Genomic DNA, 21,599 nt, shown 5'->3' on the forward strand with positions numbered 1-21,599 from the left:
CACTTTCCTTACTGCAAAAAGTGTGGGAATGTTAAGGATAGTAGGAAAGGATGTATTGAATAAGTTTTGCTGCTGCTGCTGCTTTTTGTCTCACTTTGGTTGTATATAGTACACAAATGTTGCTTGTTTAAATTTTTGACACCCTGCCTTTCAGTGCATTATTAGGGTCTACAGGACAGTTGCACAATAACTGTAGATCATGTGACGTAGCATTTCTTTGATTTCTCAGTGGGACCCTGCACTGGACCTATACTATTGCCAGGCAAAGCTTGATGGTCTTCAAGAGTGCATATTGCCAGCAGCTGTCCACTGTACCCCTCAAAATCTTATATAGTGGTACCTCAGGTTACATAGGCTTCAGGTTACATACACTTCAGGTTACAGACTCCGCTAACCCAGAAACAGTGCTTCAGGTTAAGACCTTTGCTTCAGGATGAGAACAGAAATCAGGCTCCGGCGGCACGGCAGCAGCAGGAGGCCGCATTATCCAAAGTGGTGCTTCAGGTTAAGAACAGTTTCAGGTTAAGTACGGACCTCCAGAACACATTAAGTACTTAACCTGTACCAGCAGAGGAGTCACAAAGCTCCTGGCTGTGTTTGCTGCAACATACTATTAAAACTACCCTTATGGAAGTTGTTACTATCATGAGTAGTTGCCAAACCATTTTTTTTAAAATGTACTGGGTTTTTAAACATGGAACAAACTGGGCCCGGGCCTGTTCCAGAGGGGCAAATCAAAGAGGAAAAGTGAAAACTTCTGTTTGTGTTTTTGAAACCATGACTGAATTGTAGTTTGCTCACAGTGAACAGGCCATGCAAGGGCTTCGCCATGGACCAGACAAGAGCCTCATCATTCATTTTGGGATACCTCAAAACTCTGTTTCTGCACACATGCTAACAGCCTCGCATTTGCCCATGGGAAAGCAAACTCTATTCCCAATGGGGTGAGGGTGGGGAGACACATGTGAAATCTCACTGTATACAAGTTGTACAAGTGACAATAAAGTATTTCAGTGTAGCCACACAATGTGGGTATCATCCTTCAGTGTTTGATTGCCGGCATGACATGAGGGATCAGACATGAGGAACCACTAACTGCTGACAAATATAAAGTGATCACCGCTCAAATGTTTGGTTTCTGGGGCTTCCCACACCCTGCCTTTTCGTTAACTTCTGCATCTGACTGGGATTAATGTGAAAAAGCAATACCAACCTGTCAACTGTGAAATACAAGCAAGCCTGAAAATTAAAATATGCAAATCTAAAATGATATGCAAATCTACAGGCTTAGGAACACAAAAGGGCAGAGGAGGCTGCGTGATGGCTGAAAAGCTACGGCAGGAGACAGAGAGTTGCTCGCCACGTTATTCCCGACAGCGTAGAATCAAGTTACGTTGAATAGATTTCAGAATATATATTCCTACCACACACTATTTGATTTTACTAATGAATTCAGGAATTCAGCCCTAATATGATTCACCCTGGTATTCAGGAGAGGTTTATTAGTTCTTAAAATGCTTTATGCGATGACAGCCGTTTGTCATTAAAACTGCCAGCTTTTGTGATAACGGGAATATTGGAATCATAATGAAAATGCTGGCGCGGTTTGGTGCTTCTGCTACAGGGAAGGCATTTTCCACACAAAACACACACACATGATCCCTGGCATCCCGTATCATGGTCTGTGTGTGATCACACCATATATATATATATCCCACTCCCCACCCCTCATGCATTTGCAGTGGTACGAAAAATAATGGTATACCAGAAAGAATATGAGAAAGCGCCTGTCAGGCCCACACACAGGCACGCAGCACATACATGCAATATTTTCTCTCTCTCTGGGCATTGCCTCTCCACACTTGTGACAACCCTGAAGGAATGTCAGCGACAGCCAATTAAACAAGCAGCTGTCACCCCAGGTGCAGATCAAGTCTAAGGTTGTGAAAACAGTAATAGGAAAAGAGTGTCCCCAATGAGGGCAAAAGCAGCTTATCATAGTTCAGGCAGTTCCCTTGGAGACTGAAGTGTCTTTCAGTCTTACGCACAGTCTGTCACACAGAAGTATCTGAGCAAAGATGGACTCTCCGCAAAACAAGTGAACGGAAAGCAATAATTAAAACCCAGCCTGCCGGACGCTGCTTTCTAAAATCCCAACTGGGATAGAAAAGAAGAGACAAGATCCTCCTCGAAATTTGAGGAGCGCAATGCATGAATGGGCCCACAATCTTCACCGGAGCTTGATGGCTACCACCCTATAAGCTCAGAAGCCTCGAAACCTTCCAGGAGTTTGTTTAGATTACAACATCCTGACAGGGGAAAATGTATTGCGCAGGGGTTTCGTTAAAAGCCTCAGAGCCCTTCCCTTTGAGGTCACTGCTTTAAATTCAGCCTGGGTCTTAAGGCAAGGTCACATATACATGGCCATATTTTTGAGAGTAATTATAGCACTGTCGATGCTCCACCAGTGTTATTAGCGACTGTCAAAAAGAGGTCAGGCGTGTTTACAGGAGCAGGAGTTATTAGCAGTAGTAGCTGCTGTGCATGGAAAGTGTCTCTTCCATCTGAGCTCAGGGTAAAGGAACATCATTCTCCAGCCCCACATGCGTAAGGAGGGCCGCCATCTCACTGTGTAAACTTAAAACATTCTGACAGCTTTATCCACAGTATGGTTTAGATAGATAGATAGATAGATAGATTCTTTATTTGGTGAGGTAGTACTTATGTTTAAGCTGACTAGGGTGCCCAGGTGTCCTGCTTTACGGACGACAGACGTCTAGTTGAAGGGCTGCCAGAAGACAGACCTCTGCCTCAATGTGTCCTTCATTTGGAAGGCTCTCTGGCTGAATGTTTCCTGTTAAAGAACCCTAAGAAGGGAGACTGAAGGCCCTGAAGTTGCCCATCAGCTGTGAGCACCAGTCACAATCTTCCTCCCCACCATAGTTGTTTCTAAATTTACAGCTATACATATAAATGCAGATCTGTGCCCCCTTTTGTCCTTTTTGTTTAGGACAATATGCTGTGCAATACGCTGGGATAACCTGCACATAAAAGCAGGGCTTTTTTCAGCCAGAACTCACTGGAACTCAGTTCCGGCACCTCTCAGCTGGACCCCATTGCCATTATTATTAATTTTTAAAAATGTATTTTTATTAAAGATTTCCTTGATTTACAAAAGTATGTGCAATGTCTCTCTCTCTCGTTCCTCCCCCCCCCCCATGTAACATTTTTACAAATCAGTTTCATTTGTTGAGACATTAGGAAGAAAAAGGGGAAAGAGGTGGGGGGGGGGAAGGATGGGGGGTAATGATATTTCTATTTTACTTAATATATGTGGGGTTTGGTGTCAGCGTTGCTTGTGCAGGTTCTTTGCTGCTCACCTGTGTTCCTTTGGTGGTGAGAGAGGTTGGGGTTGGCCTAGGGGGTGGTTGTTCATTTATGGTTGGCTGTGGTGGTCTTTGTTTTCATGTGTGAGTGGGACGGGTGTGTGCTTTGGGTCAGGTTAGCCATATTGATTTGTATGCTGTTGGTGGATTTTTGTAATTGTCTTGTTGGGCTGCGTGTGTGAGAAGCCCCATTGCCATTATAAGAGAAAATGGGAGATGTTCATGGCAGCGGCGGAGGAAGCCGCTTGGGTGCCTGGGGTGCTGCAGCCAGCAGCAGGGCGAGCCGTCCATAGGGGCGGGGTGCACTGTGGGACCTCCAGAGTCTGCCTGCCTCCTCCCACTCAGCCACCCCACAGCTGGGGAGGGGGAGGCAGCAGGCGCACCGTTTGGGCAGCACGGAGCCTGTGCGCTCCCAAGCCAGCGTGTCTCTCCCAGGAGAGACGTGTGGCTTAGGCACATTGCAGGCCCCGCGGTGAGTGCCGCCCAGCATTTTGTCACTCTCCCTCAGTGGTAACACCCGGGGCGCACTGCACCCACCATACCCTCCTTCCTCCACCCCTAGTTCATGGTGAGTTCCGGCACCTCTTTTTCTAGAAAAATAGCACTGCGTACAAGTACAAATCTACTCTGAGTTATCACAGGCTAGTGATTCTGGAATCTGGCCACCAGAGACACAGTGGGGCCATCTCAAAGGCAGCAAATTTGTATTTATATTTTATGAGTGAGAAAGCTAATAAACAAATATTTTAAAAAATACTTTTTTAAAAGAACAGGCAGCATCCAGAGATCTGCCAGCTTTGTTAACGTATGACTACTTCATTCATGTCCTCTGCTTTGCCTCAGCAATAACCTGCAAGTTCCAACCAATGCTTGAGACAGTGACAATTTACTACTCCCCCCCCCCCCGTATTTTTAAAAGGGGAGAGCTTTTGTGGGTTATTTCCCCCACCATGTCTCTGTGTAACTCAAGGGATCAAGACAAGGCACACTTCTAATTTAATTAAATATCCAGGAGCTTTTTTCTATAATCACTGTGTAAGATTGAAACTAACTAACAAAGCAGTCCTCACTCAGAAACTCACTCATTTTAATTTAGAAGCTCATATGCCACATTGTGAACACTGGCTAGGCTGAAGGAAGTTGTTTAATTTAAGGATATAGGAAGTTGCCTTACAGACCCATACCATTGGTCCATCTAGTTCTGGCAGTAGCTCCCCAAGGTTTCAGAGGGTAATCATTCCCAGTCCTGCCTGGAAATGCCATGGATTGCAACTAGAACCTCTGCATGCAAAAGGGTGAGTTATGCCACTGAACTGTGGCTACGGATGAGCAAATCTGTCCATTTCAGTTCATCTCAGTTCTCATTTTTCCAATCTTAAATTCAGTGCTCCAGCTTTGATAAACACACACAACACATAAGTCCTCATGAAAAGTCATCATTTTAATATGACTTTCTCCTATTTCATACGCAATATTGCCCAATTTACATTTTTACAAAAGCTATTTTCTCTAATGTAATCCTTTTTTGTATGTTATTTTCACTAATATATGTGTTTATATGCATACTCCACCTTAGTAAATGCATATCTGTACAAATTAACTTGTAAAGTTGGCTTGAAGTGTGAATGTTGAAGGGCGGGCTATGCTTTGGCTCCCATAGCTTTTCAGAAAGTGTGAATTTGCAAACTAAATCAGATTTCTAACCCTACCCCTTCCTAATTGTATTAACTGCTGGAAAGGTTACATCACTAATTTATATACAACCACCAGTGTAAACTGGCATTGTACAAAGACTCGTATGGACAGAAGAACTTCCTTGGGAGGTGGCATCCCATTTCCCCCCACGAAACATCTTTCAGCTAAGCTGGAAACAGGCCCTTTCATGAGTGCAAGAGGCCTTATGCTAGCAGAAGGGCACCTCTGAATTTTATTTGACAAGATTGGTGCATACCTTAATTGAAAGGAACCTCTAAGCTGTTTGCATAAGGCAATATAAAATATTCATTAAAATGTGATAAAACGCTAAAAGCAAATTGAAGTAATGCCCCCTTCAAAATATAAATGAAACTAGAAGTTTTAAAACAGATACACATATCAAAACTGCATGGAAAAATTAGGCATCTGAGTAGGTGTGACTCAACCAAAATGCTGTTAGCAGGCACCAAAAACTACCACAGCAAAATGTGTTTGTCTACTATTCATAGGCAGGTTGCTGCAGAGAGCAGGCACTGCCCACAGCAAAGGATCTAACCATATAGTTTTGCAGTGCGGCCCTCACAGACCAAATCAATTCCCCCAAATAAAGAAAGGAATTAGTTTTGTTTAGTTAAACTTTTTTTTAATCAGTCTTGGCTGCTAACAGTCACACCAGGGTTTGTTTGTTACTTTATTTATTTAAAGCATTGTTAGCCCCCCCCCCCCCAAGTTCTCCCAGAATGGCACAACACAATAGAAACCACAAAACCAAAACAAATTCAAAGACCAGCAACATCATTTAAATTTTTTTTTTTTTTTTGTTAAAGAGCAAGCATGGAACAATTACCATACCAAGGCAAAAATCAGCAGTGAGTCCAATAAAAACCACCAACTGATGAGAAAGGGGGGGGGAGGAATCCTCAGAGATACAATTTCCAGAGTTGTTTAACAATCAGTCCCTCTTCCCAGGGAACTCTGGAAATTGTAGCTCTGCAAGGGGAACAGGGATCCTCTAACACCGGGCTAAGCAAACTACACCAGATTCTTTGGCAGATGCTATTAAAGTGGTATAATAGCACCAGAGCGCTCCAATCCACTTTAATTGTGGAAACCTAAATTTCCAGTATGTTATTAAATCCTTCTTGTAAAATACAAGGAAGCTTTCCCACAGCATACAGGTAGCTGTTACTTAAACGCCTGCTAGTAAAGGGCCCAATATAATATATGCACGCCTGGTATTATAATGATTCTGAATATCAGCACTACAAGCCACCCAAGCATACCAAAACCCTTGGCATCTTCTCCACAGCGCTGCAATAGGGTCTACAGATCATCATCGGTACACTCAGAATACCATCAACTAGATGCAACTCTGGACAGAAACCAACAGAGGGAGCTATGCTCACATCACACAATTAAGTAGGGCTCAAGCAGCCATGTTAAAAACCCAAAGCAGGATGTTACCGACATGGCAAAAAAACACCCACCCACTAATATCTCTCATCTTGATGTGTTGCTTTCTGCTTGATAGATGTAACATTAATGAAACAGCCAAGTATTGGGATCACTGCAGGAATTAAGTTTGGCAGCCAACAAATTGGATGTGTGTGTTATTATTTACATTTTTCTCACCCGCTCCCTTCATTTTGAAATCAAATCATCTTTTTTTTTTAATTGTGAAATCTTTATAAACTGTTCACATTCAACGGGACCGCGACTCCATCCAGAAAAGGAGAAATGGCCAGTTTCTCAGCCCCAGAAGCCACCTACCCACAGGGCCTTTGTCTTGCCAGGATTCAGTCTCCGTTTATTGGCCCCCACATCCAGGCTACCACTGCATCTGGATGCCAGTTTAAGACTCTACTCCTGATTCAGACGTTACGGAGAAATAGAGCTGAGTGCCACCAGCATACTGACGATATCATGCGCCAAAGATCCTAGTGACCACTTCCAATGACTTCATATAGAAGTTTGGTGGGGGTGGGAGAGGGGGAAATTACAGAGTCACCCACTCTGGAACTGGCCCTGAAGGTAGGGCTGAAATCACTTCAGAGCAGTGCTCCAAGTGCCAACCACAGAATGGATCCAGAAGGATATACTGGTTGATGATAACAAAAGCTGTTGAATTGTCAAGCAGAAGTAACAGGTTCATACTCTCTCCTGTCCTTTTCCTGTTAAAGGCTCTCACCTTGTACAGTGAAATAGTAAGTATTACCATCTAAGAAAGCCGCTCTTAAGACCATTGAGTCCAGAGTCTCACATGACCTAACTATGCCACTGCCCACTGGATTCACTGCAGCTGGATAATTGTGACAGAATTGCACTGATAACAATAATACACTTTGGATATAGAAGGGAAAGGGTCTGGATTCAACCACTGCTATGCTCAGGGATGTGGGTGGCGCTGTGGGTTAAACCACAGAGCCTAGGGCTTGCTGTTCAGAAGGTCGGCGGTTCGAATTCCCACGAGGGGGTGAGCTCCCGCTCCTCAATCCCTGCTCCTGCCAAAATAGCAGTTCAAAAGCACATCAAAGTGCAAGTAGATAAATAGGTACCACTCTGGCAGAAAGGTAAACAGCATTTCCGTATGCTGCTCTGGTTTGCCAGAAACGGTTTAGTCATGCTGTCCACATGACCCAGAAGCTATACACCAGCTCTCTCAGCCAATAAAGCGAGATGAGTGCCGCAACCCCAGAGTGGGTCACGACTGGACCTTTACCTTTACGCTTAGTTGCAAAGGACTTCGGGGAAAGTCTGCCTGACTCTGGAGAGCTACTGCCAGTAGCAGATGATGGGCAAAGAGGCAACACTTACCTGACCTCCCACCAGCAGTGTCACTGTTGCTTAGAGTGGGAGAGGAAGTCGGCAGGGAGGTTGGTGCCAAGGAGATACACCAGCAGAGGCAATGTATTGACTGCTGGTGCATCTGCAAGGTGTGGGCCACCTTGCCACTCCCAGTAACAGCAATAACTTTGGTGCTGGGAGGTCAGGTGATGCAACTGCATTCCACCAGTCTCTACTGGTTACTGACATTTGCTAGGGGGGATCATGTGCTGGGCTAGATATAGACTTGTCTGGCAAAGTATTAGATGCCTAATTTCATCATAATTGCCTGCATAGTCTTGGAGCAACATAATCACCTAACTGCCTGCTTCTTCCAAGGATCTTTTGACATTGCTAAAGCCACACTGGTCACTCTGACATTTGCTAAAGTCTTCAGCAAACCATTCTAAAGGCATGCCCCAAATTCCTTGGAAATCTATTCTAAAACTACTCTAGGAAATAAATAATACAGAAATAAAGCCTACATGCTAAGAATTGCCTCTTCCAATATTTACAATTATAATTCAGTGTTGTTGTTGTTCAGTCGTTTAGTCGTGTCTGACTCTTCGTGACCCCACGGACCAGAGCACACCAGGCACTCCTGTCTTCCTGGAACTCTCTAGCTTTCTCCATAATCCAGCACATGTTTGCAATTTGGTCTCTGGTTCCTCTGCCTCTTCTAAATCCAGCTTGCACTTCTGGGAGTTCTCGGTCCACATACTGCTTAAGCCTGCCTTGTAGTGCAATTGTGTGGTAGTTGGAGCCTTCTTTGGCACTGCCCTTCTTTGGGACTGGGATGTAGACTGATCTTCTCCAATCCTCTGGCCACTGCTGAGTTTTTCAAACTTGCTGGCATATTAAGTGTAGCACCTTAACAGCATCATCTTTTAAAATTTTAAATAGTTCAGCTGGAATACCATCACTTCCAGTGTCAATTCAGTGTTAGTCATTGCTTAAAATACCCTCAAAAAGATGAGATCTCCAAAAAATTGCTACCTTTCAAATATATATACCTAGAGGTTTTCTTAGGTTTGCTTTTAAACCTAGGATGTGCTTACTTATTATAAATGAAATGTATATACAAATATATATATATATATTTACAATTTTATATATACAACTCTAACAATTAACGTAAAGTATTATTTACACATATTGCAAAATAGATCATGGAGAGAAAAAGTGTGTGATATATAATTTTTAATCCAATGTGCAAACAGATCAACAGAAAATAATAAGTGTGCAGCGCAAGCCTATCTACATCTAGTCAGAGGTCAGCCACCCTGTGTTTACTGGGATTTACTCCCAGGGAAGTGAGTAAAAGGTTGCAGCTCTAAAGACAAAGTAATTCTATTTTCTCAAGCCAGTTTTATTTGGTTTTCTATTTGAAACATCTCTCTTATTGTATTATATACGGAGCATTTTCATATATTTTTTATATTCATTTCTCTACTGCTCAGCATTTTAGTACTTATTCATCCAAGTAAAATATGTATGAGTAATCACTTTCCTTAACTTTCAGCACAGGAATGGAATTCTGCTATGCTGCCAAATACCCTCAAAAGAATGTGTTGCTAAAAATAAATAAATCTATTTATTAAAAAAAAGAGAACTCAGAGAGACAAAACAAATGCAAAAACAGAGATTCCCCCTAAATGAACCTAAATAGCCAATAAAACATTACTTACTCATTTGATATGTGGGCTGCAATCCTATACACACTTCTTACTTCTGAGGAAACCTCCCTAGGTTTGCACTGTCAGGCTTTTTACACTGTGCTCCTGATTCAGCTCTGATCATGCACAACAGTTCTGTGTTGCAGTGCATATTCCCTCCGCTTCCCCCCAAAATAATTCAGCCCCTTCAATGAGTGAAGCCGAGTATTGTGATGTAGATTTACAGAGTGATACAAATCTGCAGCAGAAGTGCATGCAGAAGCTGGTTTCATCAATATGAGCCTCGTCATGTGTGGCAACCACACACACATCTAATTTGCTGTTCATGTGTGTTCTGGTAAGCTCATATCTATTGCTGCTTTCTTGCAGGGAAATGGGCACATGCAATGGACACATGTCATGCTTTTCATGTTTATTTTTACAGGGGGGGAAATCCTTCAAAATCCTCATCCCAACTGAAGTAAAATCTAAATTATGTGCTACTTAGCCACACCATTCATTGTTTTTCCAGTGTATTTCTCTGTGTGGCGCTAGGGATGAATGAATCTGTCAATTTCAGTCGCTCTGAGTTTCTCATTTCTCCAATCTTAAATTCAGTTTTTCACATTTCCCCACCAGCATTTGAACGATAATTTTTGCCAATATACACATTTTTGTATGCTACTTTGTCTAAAATGCTATGCATTTCCCCCTAATATAATGCAATTTTGTATGTCATTAAAACTAATCCATGCTTTGTCATGCTGAGTTTACCATAGTATATGAATTTTTTTTGCACTTATTACTTGGCAGGAGAACTGCATTGCAAACTTCAGAGAATTGCAAATTTCAAAATATGGCTGTTTCAGATTTTTTTGTATACTTTTGGAAAGTGTGAATTAGGTGGTTTTACCTTTAAATTTGAAATTACTTTCTTCCCCATCCTTACATGACGACAACAACAATCACAGTTACATTATAATTGCATTTGATGCAACTTGATTCTTGCCACAAAGTCACCCAGAGAAAGAATGTTCTACAGTGGCTTAGAAACTGAGCAAACAAACAAAATTAAAAATAAAGCTTTCAGATTTTCAAACAGCAATTTTTACATTGGAAAAAAAACAAAACAGTTAAGTGACTTGGAGGGGAAATATTTAAGTTATAATGCTTTAATGAAGACGCAAATGGGGTTTGCAACTAATATAGAACCTGTTTGTGTGAAGTCCTTTTAAAATGTTCACCATTATACAAAGCTGAAGAAAAAGGTAGACAAGGGGAGGGAAGACTTCATATTAGCGGAATGCAGGAAATTTGTTTTCAGGCTTAATAGAGCTGGGACGTAAATTGGCTGCTTCCCTTTCTATGAGAAAGAAGAGAGTATTTGATTAAGTTAAACAGGAGCAGTTTCTTTGTTCCCGAGGTGAACGAAAGCAGCTTCTTGGCCCAGGAAACTGACAGACCTGGGGGGCAGGGAATCTATTAAAAGAGATGACAAAGGAAGAAGGCACTTAAAGTAATCTGTCAAAATTCAGAATGAATCTTGGGAGGTATATAAAAGCTACATTCTTCTCTGATGCATAAGGGAGCCAGAAATGCCATGGAACGATTCAGGGCAATCCAAAAGAAGTGATTCAGGATGTTGCATATGATAAACTTAAACGTCTTAGCCATTCTGGAAAAGCAGAGCCTGGAGTTAAATTTACCAGGACCAATTAAAAGTTGACGATTCTTTAGAACTGTGGTCAAAAAGCAAAGTCCTTCAACAGCCTGCTCTGGAGCACAGGAAGGGGAAGCAAATAGGACTATTTTGGAATTATAAATTATTTGGAAAGGGTATTTATAATTGCATAGGTACTGGTATTTTCTGTGCCCCAGTAGGGTTTTAATAGCCTCTCACAACTATGTTAGTCCCATTGGTTGTTGTTGTCTTTTTAATAAAAAAGAGCAAAACCAGACAAATCGATGAATATAATTAGAGCTGTCAACCAAACAAATACACTAAATTAAAATAAATATGTCTATTATGTTTTCTAAGATGCTGAAGGAACTATAAGTTGCTTTAAAAATTTAGTTATCAAAAAGCTATCACACATTATTACAAGGAAAACTCAAAGTGTCCCTATTTTCCAGGGATGTCCCCTGGAATTCTGATTTGATCCTGGAATGTTGCACTTTTCCTTAGGATGACCCTATTTTCATTGGAGAAATGTTGGAGGGTATATTGGGTGCAGCTCAGTAAGTAGGGAGTTCTGAAAATGTGAGTCATCACTGAAAAGGCCTGTCTCTGGGTCCCCACCCCACCTACTACATCGTGGGAGAGACCACCAGGAAGGCCCCATCTGCTGATTCTTGAGCACAGAATGCGAGAAGGTGTTCTTGCAGTCCCAAGCCCTTGAGAGATTTAAATGTCAAAGCAAGCACCTTGAATTGGAGCTGGAAAACAATTGGCAACCTGTGTAGATATATTCGTGGCCTAGTTCTCCGAACAGCGTTCTTGCCTCGACATTTTACATCAGGTGCTATTTCTGGAACATTTTCAAAGGCTCCTAGAACACATTTTGGCCTCGGAGGTTGCCAGAGCATGCGTAACCCTAGCCAGGATATCCTTATGCAGAAATGGTGCATCAGGCAGGCATAGGTGCTCCTAGCACAGAGGCCACCTGTGGCTTGAGAGCCAAAGGTGGTTCTGGGAGCAGCCTCAAACAACACACTGGCTCCTTCAGGGGGAGTGCAACCCCACTCAGTGGCGTAGCGTGGGGGGTGCAGGGGGGCCGGCCGCACCGGGCGCAACATCTGGGGGTTAGGGTTAGGGGGCGCAAATCCACGGGTTAGGGGGTGCAAATTACTTGCCTTGCCCCGGGTGCTGACAACCCACGCTACGCCACTGACCCCACTAAGAACAGGCAACTCTGCCAGCTCCAGAACATAAGGCATGCCCACTGACAGCACTTCAATTTTCTCTGGATTCAGTTTCAATTTGGGACTTAATTCTAAAGACACATAGGATTGCACTGTCAGTCAGTTAATCTACCAGTTAAAATTGAGAAGCCCTAAAGTTTACATATGTAAGGCAGTATCATGGTTAGGAGAATGTACTGATATGCTACATGGCAAGCAGGTTTTTGCAATGAAGGCATTTTTCCTTTAAAAGCTTATTGTTCAAATAGAAAAAGGAAAGATTCCTATTTGGGATACACAAGCCTTTGAGGATTCCCTAAACTAGCTCTTTTGGGGCAAACATCACACAATGCATACATACATGCAAAGCAAATTGTCTTTTATTGCTTTTCTATTATAATTCATTTGCTTTTCTATTATTACAACCTAGCAGTGGGGTTTGTATGGGGTGGGTTTTAGAAATGCGAAGACTTCCTTTTTTTGTACCACAGACTTAATACTGAGGCAGTTCTCAGGTCTGATTATCCTTCAAAGTCAATATTGATTTTGGGTTCATCTTTGGTCATTATTTACCTTCCAGACCAATAAATCTTTAACTTAACTTCTGTATAATTGATAAAGACTTTTAACTGACAGCATTTATTAGATAAATTCAGCACACTGAATTGTCTTCTTAAAATATACAAAGTAGCCATCTATAGGTAAAATATATGTTTTCTCCTAATACTTCTTTTTCACCTTTCTTTCTTTTGTAAAATTTGCAGCATCATATTGTTAGAATGGGAAACAAACTATGGGACCAACACTTTAAAAAAGCCTTATATAAACATGAACAATGAAATACACATTACACAAACAGCACTTTGGGCCTTCTCTCACACTGCACTCATGTGAACACTAAGTTAATGTGAGCTAGAAGAGCCATTTTCTTACAATAGAAGTGGCCCATGTAAGTTTAATATTAAAATAGCAATTATAGGAGTTGCAAAACAACAACTTTTACTGTGTACTGCTTCACAATCCTTATCACATCTGTTATAACACACACAGAAGTAGATAAGTAGAAGTCCCATTTTCACAGACAAGAAAACCAAGACTGAGACAATGACTGCATGTGAGCATAATGCTAAACCCACTGTTAATTTGCTTTAAACATCTGTGGTTTGTAGAAAAATCCAGGTTCATGGATGATCAAGCAAACCGCATTTGTTTTACTAACACTGGTTTGTTGTTCCTTGCCCGTTCTGTGTATACCTGGCTCTTATACAAAAGTGTTTTGTAGAAGACAGGAAATTGCTGCTTGGTTGCTCTCTTGTCATTTGTTGCACTAAGGCAGCAGAATACTTCAATCCACTTTAATTGCACAAACTTAAATTTGTCGTATACCCTTCCTGAAAAATGCCAATGCCATGGAGGCAATCTATAATTTCAGGTTGTGGTTGTTGGCCCCAAAGAAACCATAGTTAGTTGCTTCAGGCATGTTCAAACAAACCAGAGCTAAGCTAAACAAACAATGGTTTAGCCTTACACCAAAAACCTGGCCAATGACTTGCCCAAATCAGGACCATCTACTGAAACCAAAGTTTAGCAGGCACCAGAACTCATACCTGCCTATCTTTCTGTTCATTGGGCCATACAGTCTCTGAAAATTAGTGGGAGAATCTCAACTTGATACAGTAAAGTTTTGTGACATTTCACCAGTATATAAGCATGTGAGAAATGGTCTTGATGGCACAGAGCAAAGTTCATTTTGATCAGCCATTGCCTCTCACGTATAGGAACAATGGAAATTTCCATATCCTATTGTTTGGTTCCAGCAGTGGATAATCAACAATTTATTGACTCAGAATCTGGAGGGTCCATTAAGGTTTCATGACTAATAGCCACTGACAGACCTAATAAGAACATGGCGACCTGGAACACCCCATTCCTAAGCACTTACTTGCCAGCAAAAATCTTACATCTGGGCTCTTAATGGAGCAGGGTCATACCAGTAAGTGTTCCTTTATTCAGCACTTTGGGTGAAAAGTGTAAAGGGCAAGGATAAAAAGAAAAATATTAAACAAGTCAATTTCTTACATTTTTGAATGGGAAAATAATATTGAGCTGCAAGAAAAGGAAACATCAAAGCCCTAAACTAGCTTCCTCCGAAATCAATGGGAGTCTGTCTATCGATTACTTTAATGGAAATTAGGATTGGCCCAGAATCATTAGAAACGGCACAAAGACAGAGGAAATGAGGTAGACAAAACTCATTTCAATGTTAATCAGGAAAGAAGCAAGGATGGCGGGAGCGAAAAAAAACGTTATAAATAAATAAATAAGTGTCATCTGCATAGTTCAAACTCCACAAACCACACAAAGTCAAAAAGAAGCAAATAAATAAGGACAATATGTTAAATTTTTTTAAAGTGTTCCCGAGAGCCTTCAACAGTACTCTTATTTTGTCAAGGTCTGACTCTCCCTTTGTCATAAAGCTATCAGTTGCAAAAAGCATATTGTGCTTCATTCACCCTCAAAAAACAAGATCTTAATAAGTTTAATGATCCAGATTATGGTAGGATTAAATACAGAATCTGCTAAAAGCACAGTCTTAACAGCAGTTGTTCAGACTAAACAGTAAAGTGCAATATATCTACTGATTATTGATCCCAATTTTATAAGCATCCTAACATTAAATGTAAGCAACTCTGAACTCAGTATGATCTGTTCATTGTATTTTTCAAAATTCACATTCTAATTTTTTTGGTTAACTTTTATTCCTATTATAATTAATAGCAAGAGCAAACCTTGCATTCTTCTATCTCAAAAACACATTTTCCAAAAATCAGCAAAACAGTTCCATCCTTTGGCAACGCTACTACTGCAGTTTAATAAACAAAAATATTCCCAATCTTATATACTTATATACTCCATAAACAATCAGCATTATCTAACATCCTTGCAAACTCCGTACAAACAAAATCAGGATAATGCTCAATAAACCAGATGTCTGGGAGTTGGTTATGGTTGGAAATGATGATGGAGGAGTCAAGCTAATGGGCACCCAGGGGGCTTCCAGGGGGGGCTTAATACTGCAAGCAGGTTGTTGGTAACATTTAAAAAAGATCAAATACTGTATTACTGATTTCTCCCAGAAAGAGTAAAACCAGATTAAAATGGGGAAAATGTGAGCTAGTAGTTAGATGCCACCAGTTGCTTGCAATGTTATTCAGTATTACAAGAATATGGGTTGGTTTGTTTGTTTGTTTGTTTGAAGAAAATGAAATCAGGAGGAAGTTAAACAGAGTAAGTTCCACTGATTGGTTGGCACAGCCATTCTAAGAACCCAAACCAGTAATTGTTTGATAAGCTAATTCATATATGTAGTATGAATTTTTTTAAAAATAGAAACAACTTTGTCCCAAGTCAGTGCATAAATGACCAAGTACTGTACATTATTCAGCTGGATTTTCTTCTTGGGAAGAAGAGAATTATTATTGCATTATAGTTATGAAACCACGTGTATGTGTGTATTAGGATAGTAAGATTATACACATCTGTATACGATGTATGGAAATGTAATTGAGGGTTTTTTCTTTTTCATTCTCGCTTTTTCTTTTGTCACTCTTTTATATAAATGAAATTATTCCAATAAAATATTAATACAGTAATAAAATGAAACAATTTCGCACGGTGGGGGAGCCCATAAGAAATCCGGTGGCCCTTCAGATGCGATTGGGGCTTGCAAGTCTTATCCTCCCCGACTACTGCGTCTCCTGGCAGAGGCTGAGCGGAGCTGAAGCGCAAGTGCGCTTAGTATCTATTTATTTTTATTAAAAAAAACAAACCATGCACAGAGCAGCAAGCGCTGCATGGGATTGCAAGAGCCCTGCTTGCTGGTTGCACCGCGGCGACCACCTCCTCCGGTCAGCGGGTCTCTCCCAACAGCCGCAGACGAATTAACCCTCGACATGTCACACACCCCACCCGGGTCTGCGGAGCAAAATGGTTCTCCCCGTGCGTCCTCGGCTGCAAGATAGCAGCAGGAGCAGCAGCGGCAAGCGCGAGCCCGCCAGCTCCCGTTGCCATGGGAGCCGCGCGGCGGGAGTCCCTGGAGAGCCCCGCTTTCCTGCCTCCGTATTGACCGGCGCTGCATAGTCTCGCGCCAGAGCAGGCGAAGGAGGAGCTACCTGCAATGCTGGGCGAAATCCCACAGCGGTCAGCGCTGCGTCCGTCTGTCCTTGCCGGAAGAACGAGGAGGAGGAGTCTGGGGGCACCTCGAAGGCCTAACCGTTTTATGGGGCCGGGAGAGCTTTCCTGGGATGCCCGAGACCCCACTTCTGAGGTGGCGGGTGGCGTCTTGCCTCTTCTAAAATGGCCGACCTCTTTGGAACCCGCCTGCATTGATAAAAGGTCACCTGTGCTTTTTAAAATTGATCTCTCAAATACCAGTGTGACATAGCGATTAGAGCAGTGGTTTCCAACCTTTTTTTGGCCATGCCCCACTTCAAAAGGTAAAGGGACCCCTGACCATCAGGTCCAGTTGCAGCAAACTCTGGAGTTGCGGCGCTCATCTCGCTTTATTGGCCGAGGGAGCAGGCGTACAGCTTCCGGGTCATGTGGCCAGCATGACTAAGCCGCTTCTGGCGAACCAGAGCAGCACACGGAAACGCCGTTTACCTTCCCGCTGGAGCGGTACCTATTTATCTACTTGCACTTTGACGTGCTTTCAAACCGCTAAGTTGGCAGGAGCAGGGACCGAGCAACGGGAGCTCACTCCGTCGCGGGGATTCGAACCGCCGACCTTCTGATTGGCAAGTCCTAGGCTCTGTGGTTTAACCCACAGCGCCACCCGCGTCCCTATGCCCCACTTAAGCATCTCTAATATCCTGACCCCCCCTGTGACATACAATTAATATTCAAAAAGTGAACTCCTATTCACATGGAGGAAGCCTAAAAGGCCATTAACTTGGTCTAACTCTCAAATTGCCCCCCTTAAAAATCAAATTGCCCCCCTGTAGGGCACGTGCCTCACCTTGGCAACTACAGGGTTAGAGTGTTGGACTAGGACCTGGGAGACCTGGGTTTGAATCCCCACTAGGCCATGGAGCTCACCATCACTGCCTCTCAGCCTAGCCTCCCTCTCAGGGTTGTTGTGGGGATTAAATGAGGGCGAGGAGAACAACATGCTCCTTGGAGAAGCTCCTGTGATTCCGGATTAGTGGGTGGCATCAGAAGCTGCTCTCTAGAGCACTCTTGGGCCAAGGGGCAGGTGCTTGTTTGAACACAACATGGTGTTTGGGCTCAAAAGGGAGCTCTGGCATTATTCACCTTGGCCTTTCCCCCTCCTAAACCTTGCATGGTTTGCTGGAAATACCTCTCAACAATCAGGAATCATCCTGTGGCTACGTAGCTTAAGTTATACACAAAGGGTAGGTGGGGGAGAGAAACTTCACACATTTTGTTTCTAAGATGCAAATCATTGATGGGGAACCTGTGGCCCAGACCATTGGCCATGCTGGCTGGGACTGATAGACAGGGAGGGGCAGACTTTCATAATATGGTGCCTGAGCGAGGACAAAGTTTGCCCTTACAATACCTCGTATTTTCACAGTTACAGGTAGGTAGCTGTGTTGGTCTGCCATAGTCGAAACAAAATTTTAAAATCCTTCCGGTAACACCTAAGGTGCTACAGGAAGGAATTTTAAAATCTTATTTTCACATTAATTCCTTTGAGAATTACAGTTTTTTAAATGGATCTTCTCAGTAGGTACCTGTTTAAATATAGGTGCTATTATTTTGCACCCCCTCAACTTGGCACATTGTGCAGGGGAACTGCCTGCACCACACTAAATATGGCACTGTGGTGGAGGCCACAGTCCAACAATATCTGGAGGGCCACAGGCTCCCTGTCCCCAATTTAAATGATGACCAGCTTGCAAGCTGCCCCTTACTTTGAAAAGCTTTAGAAGAAACAGATGTGCAGTGTAGAAACTGAGCTTACCTTGAGTCAGGATGGCTTGCGCTGATGCATCTCATAAGCCGCATAGCCAGAAAATAAGAGTGCAAAATGTGCTGTAGGAAGAGAAGCCTTTCTCTTGCTCTTATTTCACTTGTTCTCCTGCATATGCCAATCTAACAGCACATACCATACTGATTCCCTCCATGATTCCACCTTTTCACATATGCAAGTAATCAACCTGATTACTTAGGACTTGAGAACTTGCAGCTGACCGTGCGCGATTTATGGCTCATTTATGGACACAGCTTGTCACTTGATGCTGCGGTTATCAAGTGATGAACACACAGGTGTGAACCAACTTTGCACTAGTATATCTAACAAACCCCAAACGCTTATTTTTTTAAATAAATAAATAGTATTTATATTTAATTCAATTATATGACTTTTAACATATTAGGTGGTTTTTTTTTAAGATTCCACCTGGTTGTACCCTTAGGTCAACCTTCTTCAGCCTGGTGCCCTCCAGATGTTTTGGAGTACAATTCCCATCAGCCCCCAGTCAGCAAGGCCAATGATAGGAGCTGTAGTGCAGACCATGTGGAGGGCACCAGGATATGTTGAGGTAGCCAACATGGTTCCTCCCAGATATTATTAGACTACAACTCCCATCACCCTGATCATTGTGCCAACTGGCTGGGGATGGTGAGAATTGTAGTCCCATCAACAACAGCCCAGGGTTGAAGACCAAATGTCTAGATGCTGTTGAACTACAATTCCCATCATCCCTGACCATTAGCTATACTAACTGTGGCTGATGGGAGCTGGAATCCAATAGCTTATGGAGGGCCACAGGTGCCCCACTCCCCTCTTTTTTAAATGGAAATGCCAGGAAGAATTACAACTCTGACTTGCTTTTGGCTGTGACCCCATCCTCTCTTTCTCACAGGTACACACATATTTTAAGAAGCTGGCCTAAAGCCAAACTCCCTTCTAGGATACTGCAGTATAAGTTGCTACCTTATTTCACAAATTGTATTTGGAGGTAGAGTTTAAGGTCACTCCGAGGGATAAATCCAGGATCTCCCAGATATTACTTTTCCCCATTACTAACACTGCTGCTGCAGTCATTCTGTTAGCTGCTGATGAAGCAGCATATGAAGTAATAAAAAAAGGCAGGGCGCCAGCATTCTATTCCTGTTTCGCCCTAGCAGTCCATGCAGTTGAGAGGCTGCTGTTTCACCCCCAGTGGGGCCAATTTGTTGGGGTTGGTAGATAGCACTCTCCCTGAGCACAGTTTTCTGGGCTTCTTCAGTTGTCTCATGCCATCAATGCATTTACTAGTGCTAACTGATAATAATCCAAACGGAATCTTATCAGAATCAACATAATACAGTGGTACCTTGGGTTACATATGCTTCAGGTTACATACGCTTCAGGTTACAGACTCCGCTAACCCAGAAATAGTACCTCGGGCTAAGAACTGTGCTTCAGGATGAGAACAGAAATCGTGCTTTGGCGGCGTGGCAGCAGCAGGAGGCCCCATTAGCTAAAGTGGTGCTTCAGATTAAGAACAGTTTCAGGTTAAGTATGGACCTCCAGAATCAATTAAGTACTTAACCCAAGGTACCACTGTACAGTTCTAGGTGTTCAACTGAATACAGAGTAAATATAAATTCTCCCACGATATACAAAGAATCAATTTTGACGCAAAAGTTCATAATTATGCACTTGTATATCTTTGAAGAGACAATTTCTTGGCTTAAGCATACAAGACTGAATAGCTTAGCAAGGTAGCCCTGTTTGATTACAGATGTGTATATATATATATATATATTTGCTTTCGTATATATATATATATATATATATATATATATATATATATATAGTGTGTGTGTGTGTGTATGTATATATATATATATGTATATGTATATGTATACACACATTTTCTCATTATGGGATTTTCAATAGGTGTTTTACATTAGTAGAGAGGTGGGGAGGTGGAGTAGATGATAGACATGATACTATTCGTACTTACATCTCATACATTTCACATCTAGACACACATTTCAATACCCATTGCTGTAATTAAATGAAAACTGAAAGATCAAATTCGGAATTAAATCCTACTGGCTGTAATGTTTTAAATAAAAATATTAATCGTGCTTCTTGTTGTTTTAATATTTTTTTGATGTCCTGTTTGCTATATTTCCTAGGAACGAATTGGCTCCTTGTCATAGGACCTCCCTGCAAACAGATCAGAACAAACGCCTTCTTAACGCCTGCAAGCAAGTCAGGAGGAATCCTCAGTAAATAGGAGGAGTCCTGAGAAGGGAGACCAAGTGTGGCCTTGAAGTTTCCCATCAACACCACCTAGACAGACTGAGCAGGCACACAGATTCACAGGTGTCCTCACTGTAAGTAAGAAATCATAGCAGTTCTAAGTGTCTGTGTGTGGTGCACATGCACATTCTATGCAAATTATTTCCTCTTTCATTCTCTTTTGATTATGCATTTCCTCTTTTTTTTAAAGCGATTCATAAGTAGTGATCCTATGAGTTTGCTGTAAGAGCTGTAATCAGTTTGGGTCATAAATCAATTAGACACACTATAAATGTGTTAGTCTTTAAAATGACTGAAGACTCTGCTCAACAGGAGAACAGTCTCCCTTGGGAGGTGGTGGACTCTCCTTCCATGGAGGTTTTTAAGCATAGCTTGGATTGCCATCTGTCATGGATGCTTTAGCTCAGATTCCTGCATTGCCGGGGATGGACTAGATGACCCTTGGAGGCCCTTCCATCCCTACAATTCTATGATTCTATGATACTATGACTTTTATTGGTTGCTGTGTTGCTCTAGCATTGCTTTAAAGCACTGGTAAAATTTTGTCCATAGATTACATAATAAGCCATTATTCTATGTAAATCATAATTAAAAGAGTGGCTGGAAGTGCCTTGGGACATGTTGTCAGCCGCAATCCCTTTTGAGTAGCTTGTGAAAAGAGGCACAAGCTCTTAGAAAAGAAACCACCAATAGGAGCTTATTCAAGGAATTGACCTAATTGCAATAAAAATCATAATGCGAAGCTCTGCACAACTGTTTGCAGAATCAGATTCTGTTGGCTAAAAATACAAAATCAGATAAAATTATATTTACCATTCACATTTAGCTTAGTTATGTTGACCATTAAAATTGCCA

The 21,599-nt window shown here is 42.1% G+C and overlaps 1 long non-coding RNA gene across 1 annotated transcript in view; it reads right to left on the minus strand.

Annotated features, from left to right (window-relative positions):
* The window catches only part of LOC309353421, a 30,370-nt gene extending 11,884 nt beyond the window's left edge, over positions 1-18,486 (minus strand). The window contains exon 1 of the long non-coding RNA XR_014161833.1: positions 18,447-18,486. This is a non-coding gene — a long non-coding RNA (uncharacterized lncRNA). The remainder of the gene's footprint in view (positions 1-18,446) is intronic.
* Positions 18,487-21,599: the final 3,113 nt, after the last annotated feature.

The sequence above is a fragment of the Podarcis melisellensis genome (assembly GCF_964234715.1).
Source record: "Podarcis melisellensis genome assembly, chromosome: 12".
NCBI lineage: Eukaryota > Metazoa > Chordata > Lepidosauria > Squamata > Lacertidae > Podarcis > Podarcis melisellensis.